We start from the raw sequence: 6,293 nt of genomic DNA, 5'->3' as shown, positions 1-6,293 counted from the left end.
ATCTTCCTACGCAGAACCAGTGTAACCTAGCAACGCTGCTAAATGCGAATGCGCCTGCGCACCTCAGAAGCTGGCATCCCTGCGCATGCGCACAGAGGGCAGTGGCCAAGGGTGCCCAAAGCATATATGCGAGGAGGCCCAAGCCTCTCAAATCTCTGAGATCCCCTGTGAGCTGGCTGGCTTCCCTTTAGAAGTTGGTGGGATGACTGAGAATTTGGGGACATTTGCAAAATCCTCTGGGGTGTGGAAATGTAGTCTTCTGGGCCTGTGAGTGGCTCAGTGGTTGAGCATCTGCCTTTGGCTTCGGTCATGATCCGGGGTTCCTGGGATCAAGTCTTGCATCGCACACCCCACAGGGAGCCTGCTTCTCCCTCTGCCTATGTCTTGCCTCTCTCTCTCTCTCTCTCTCTCTCTCTCTCTGTGACTATCATAAATAATAAAAATTTTTAAAATTTAAAATAAAAAAAATAACATCACTCATTGAGCCCTGCACCACGCAGGGGGCTGATCAGCTCCCCCAAGTGCCCACACCTGAAAGTCAGCACAAAGGCCCCTCCACCAGAAGAATTGATATCAATCAATTAATAACCAAATTAATAACCAAATTTAAGACATACTTAGATAATAATACACTTATACTTGGTGACTTCAATCTAGCGCTTTCTACATTTGATAGGTCTTCTAAACACAACACCTCCAAAGAAACGAGAGCTTTAAATGATACACTGGACCAGATGGATTTCACAGATATCTACAGAACTTTACATCCAAACTCAACTGAAAACACATTCTTCTCAAGTGCACATGGAACTTTCTCCAGAATAGACCACATACTGGGTCACAAAACAGGTCTGAACCGATACCAAAAGATTGGGATCGTCCCCTGCGTATTCTCAGACCATAATGCCTTAAAATTAGAACTAAATCACAACAAGAAATTTGGAAGGACGTCAAACACGTGCAGGTTAAGAACCCTCTTGCTAAAAGATGAAAGGGGAAACCAGGAAATTAAGGAAGAATTAAAAAGATTCATGGAAACTAATGAGAATGAACATACAACAGTTCAAAATCTTTGGGATGCAGCAAAACCAGTCCTGAGGGGGAAATACATCGCAATACAAGCAGCCATTCAAAAACTGGAAAGAACTCAAATACAAAAGCTAACCTTACACCTAAAGGAGCTAGAGAAAAAACAGAAAATAGATCCTACACCCAGGAGAAGAAGAGAGTTACTAAAGATTCGGGCAGAACTCAATGAAATCGAGACCAGAAGAACTGTGGAACAGATCAACAAAACCAGGAGTTGGTCCTTTGAAAGAATTAATAAGATAAACCATTAGCCAGCCTTATTAAAAAGAAGAGAAAGAAGACTAAAATTAAAATCATGAATGAGAAAGGAGAGATCACTACCAACAGCAAGGAAATACAAAGGATTGTAAAAACATATTATGAAAAAAAAACATATTATGAATAGCTATACGCCAAATGGACACATTTCTAGAAAGCCACAAACTACCAAAACTAGAACAGTAAGAGATAGAAAACCTGAACAGGCCAATAACAAGGAAGGAAATTGAAGCGGTCATCAAAACCCTCCCAAGACACAAAAATCCAGGGACATGTGGCTTTCCCTGGGGAATTCTATCAAAAGTTTAAAAGAAGAAATCAGGGGATCCCTGGGTGGCGCAGCGGTTTGGCGCCTGCCTTTGGCCCAGGGCGCGGTCCTGGAGACCCGGGATCGAATCCCACGTCGGGCTCCCGGTGCATGGAGCCTGCTTCTCCCTCTGCCTGTGTCTCTGCCTCTCTCTCTCTCTCTCACTGTGTGCCTATCATAAATAAATAAAAGTTTAAAAAAAATTTTTTTAAAGAAGAAATCATACTTATTCTACTAAAGCTGTTTGGAAAGATAGAAAGAGAAGGAGTACTTCCAAATTCATTCTATGAGGCATCACCTTAATTCCAAAACCAGACAAAGACCCCACCAAAAAGGAGAATTATAGACCAATATCCCTGATGAACATGGATGCAAAAATTCTCAACAAGATACTAGCCAATAGGATACAACAATACATTAAGAAAATTATTCACCATGACCAAGTAGGATTTATTCCCTGGACACAAGGCTGGTTCAACACTCGTAAAACAATCAATGTGATTCATCATATCAGCAAGAGAAAAACCAAAACCATATGATCCTCTCAATAGATGCAGAGAAAGCATTTGATAAAATACAGCATCCATTCCTGATCAAAACTCTTCAGAGTGAAGGGATAGCGGGAACCTATCCAGAAAAGACCATATACTGGGTCACAAATCAGGTCTGAACCGATACGGAAAGATTGGGATCGTCCCTGGCATATTCTCAGACCATAATGCCTTAAAATTAGAACTAAATCACAACAAGAAGTTTGGAATGCACTTTGCAATATAATTCAAATTAGAAACCAAAGATGCATATCAATTTCGTTAACTAGTGACACTCAAATTTTTGTCTTCTGTAGAATTTGTAACATACCAATTTAAATGAAATTTATAACTAAAATTTATTCTTTTCCCTCATTTTTTAAAATAAATTTATTTTTTATTGGTGTTCAATTTGCCAACATACAGAATAACACCCAGTGCCCATCCCGTCAAGTGCCCCCTCAGTGCCCATCACCCATTCACCCCCCCCACCTCCCCTTCCACCACCCATAGTTCGTTTCCCAGAGTTTGGATTCTTTATGTTCTGTCTCCCTTTCTGATATTTCCCACACATTTCTTCTCCCTTCCCTTCTATCCCCTTTCACTATTATTTATATTCCGCAAATGAATAAGAACATATAATGTCTGTCCTTCTCCGATTGACTTATTTCACTCAGCATAATACCCTTCAGTTCCACCCACGTTGAAGCAAATGGTGGGTATGTGTCATTTCTTTTTTTTTATAATAAATTTATTTTTTATTGGTGTTCAATTTCCGAACATACAGAATAACACCCAGTGCTCATCCCGTCAAGTGCCCCCCTCAGTACCTATCACCAATTCACCCCCCCGCCCACCTCCCCTTCCACCACCCCTAGTTCGTTTCCCAGAGTTAGCAGTCTTTATGTTCTGTCTCCCTTTCTGATACGTCCCACACATTTCTTCTCCCTTCCTTTATATTCCCTTTCACTATTATTTATATTCCCCAAATGAATGAGAACATATAATGTTTGTCCTTCTCCGACTGACTTACTTCACTCAGCATAATACCCTCCAGTTCCATCCACTTGAAGCAAACGGTGGGTATTTGTCATTTCTAATGGCTGAGTAATATTCCATTGTATACATAGACCACATCTTCTTTATCCATTCATCTTTCGATGGACACTGAGGCTCCTTCCAGAGCTTGGCTATTGTGGACATTGCTGCTAGAAACATTGGGGTGCAGGTGTCCCGGCATTTCATCGCATCTGTATCCTTGGGGTAAATCCCCAACAGTGCAATTGCTGGGTCGTAGGGCAGGTCTATTTTTAACTCTTTGAGGAACCTCCACACAGTTTTCCAGTGTGGCTGCACCAGTTCACATTCCCACCAACAGTGTAAGAGGGTTCCCTTTTCTCCACATCCTCTCCAACATTTGTGGTTTCCTGCCTTGTTAATTTTCCCCATTCTCATTGTGGTTTTGATTTGTATTTCCCTGATGACAATTGATGCAGAGTATTTTCTCATGTGCGTGTTGGCCATGTCTATGTCTTCCTCTGTGAGATTTCTGTTCATGTCTTTTGCCCATTTCATGATTGGATTGTTTGTTTCTTTGCTGTTGAGTTGAATAAGTTCTTTATAGATCTTGGAAACTAGCCCTTTATCTGATATGTCATTTGCAAATATCTTCTCCCATTCTGTAGGTTGTCTTTGAGTTTTGTTGACTGTATCCTTTGCTGTGCAAAAGCTTCTTATCTTGATGAAGTCCCAATAGTTCATTTTTGCTTTTGTTTCTTTTGCCTTCGTGGATGTATCTTGCAAGAAGTTACTGTGGCTGAGTTCAAAAAGGGTGTTACCTGTGTTCTCCTCTAGGATTTTGATGGACTCTTGTCTCACATTTAGATCTTTCATCCATTTTGAGTTTATCTTTGTGTCTGGTGCAAGAGAGTGGTCTAGTTTCATTCTTCTGCATGTGGATGTCCAATTTTCCAGCACCATTTACTGAAGAGACTGTCTTTCTTCCAATGGATAGTCTTTCCTCCTTTGTCGAATATTACTTGACCATAAAGTTGAGGGTTCACTTCTGGATTCTCTACTCTGTTCCATTGATCTATGTGTCTGTTTTTGTGCCAGTACCACCCTGTCTTGATGACCACAGCTTTGTAGTACAACCTGAAATCTGGCATTGTGATGCCCCCAGCTATGGTTTTCTTTTTTAAAATTCCCCTGGCTATTAGAGGTCTTTTCTGATTCCACACAAATCTTAAAATAATTTACTCTAACTCTCTGAAGAAAGTCCATGGTATTTTCATAGGGATTGCATTAAACATGTAAATTGCCCTGGGTAACATTGACATCTTCACAATATTAATTCTGCCAATCCATGAGCATGGAATATTTCTCCATCTCTTTGTGTCTTCCTCAATTTCATTAAGAAGTGTTCTATAGTTTTTAGCCCACAGCAAATATAATTCTCAATGGGGAAGCACTGGGAGGCTTTCCCCTAAGATCAGAAACAAGACAGGGATGTCCACTCTCACCACTGCTATTCAACATAATACTGGAAGTCCTAGCCTCAGCAATCAGACAACAAAAAGACATTAAAGGCATTAAAATTGGTAAAATTTATTCTTAAGGCTGACCGTGAAGACCATTTAATTTATTAGCATTTGGCTGAACTAAACACAGAAAGGACAAGGAGAAAAAAAGAGTTGTGGCTGCAATACTACAAAAGAAAAGAAATCCTGCAATCTGCAAAGGAAACAAGTTACAATTAAAATGCTAATTGCAAAAAAAGTGAAATGCTAATTGCATATGTAATACACTGTTTGATACATGATAGGTCACTTCTTTTGGCTAAAAAGGATATAAATCAGACGATATGGCGGGGGTGTGTGTGAGTTACATGTTATACTTTGATACTGAAAACCCTTGCTTGTTAAGTCAAAATAAGCTCATGAAATTCATTAAGAAAACAAAGGAATCTGAAAGTAACATAGAGATACTGGCCCTCTGTCTTATTAGTGCTGAGAGAGAACACGAAATGGACAAGGTCTGACCCAAGATGGCACACTATCCTGCTATTATATTACTCCAGAATAATCACATCAAAAAGTGAGATCTGGGGATCCCTGGGTGGCTCAAGGATTTGGCGCCTGCCTTTGGCCCAGGGCGTGATCTTGGGAGTCCTGGGTGATATCAAGTCCCACATCTGGCTCCCTGCGTGGAGCCTGCTTCTCCCTCTGCCTGTGTTTCTGCCTCTCTCTGTATCTCTCTCTCTCATTCATAAATAAATAAATAAATAAATAAATAAATAAATAAATAAAATCTTTAAAAAAACCATTAAAAACCAGTGAGATCTTTTAGTTCATGCCAGCCTTTCTCAGGCCTCACCCCAGCAGTTAGAAGGGGAGTACGTGTCTATCAAGAAAGACCTAATAAAAGATACATAGTTTTTTACAAGAACATAAACCTTAACTTTTTACAGTGCAACTCCCAGACCAAGAGCAGCCACTTAAAAAGAACTACATGGAAAGTTAATTACATCTGCTTTACCCTCTACATCACTAAGCTATACTGTCAGAAAAACAGATTTAAAATATAACATGGTGAAGGCACTCATCAGAATTAAATAGGGGAACAATGGTCATAAACAACTCGCAAATGTTAGTGGCACGTGACACTGGAGATTGATTACCTCACTCCTACTCTGTGGACACATGTCCTCTGGGAACTCTGCTCCCCATTTCCACACTCCTGGGCCCCCGTGCGAGAGCTTCTACCATTTGGAACAGCACCTGTGACCAACGGGGAGTGCACGGGTGGAGAAATGTAGCAGACAGTGCGCTGGCCCTCAAAGACTTCTGCCTTGCAGTGACACACTTTACTTCTTTTCACATTTCATTGACTAAAAAGTCACATGACCATAAGTAACATAACCTTATATGTGTCTGTGAACAGCAAATATCAGACAGTATACAGCAGGATGGATAGATGCTTACAACAATATACAAAATTCTTTTTCATTCCAAGTGAATCGTCTGAAAGAAATTTTAGGTCATACACACAAAAGCCTATGATTTCACTTCTGGCATGCAAGGTAGGTACCACTATTATCATCATTCACA

Source organism: Canis lupus, assembly GCF_048164855.1.
Source record: "Canis lupus baileyi chromosome 5 unlocalized genomic scaffold, mCanLup2.hap1 SUPER_5_unloc_2, whole genome shotgun sequence".
NCBI classification, from domain to species: Eukaryota; Metazoa; Chordata; class Mammalia; order Carnivora; family Canidae; genus Canis; species Canis lupus.
The sequence above is the reverse complement of the archived record's forward strand: the minus strand, read 5'-3'. Positions refer to the sequence as shown.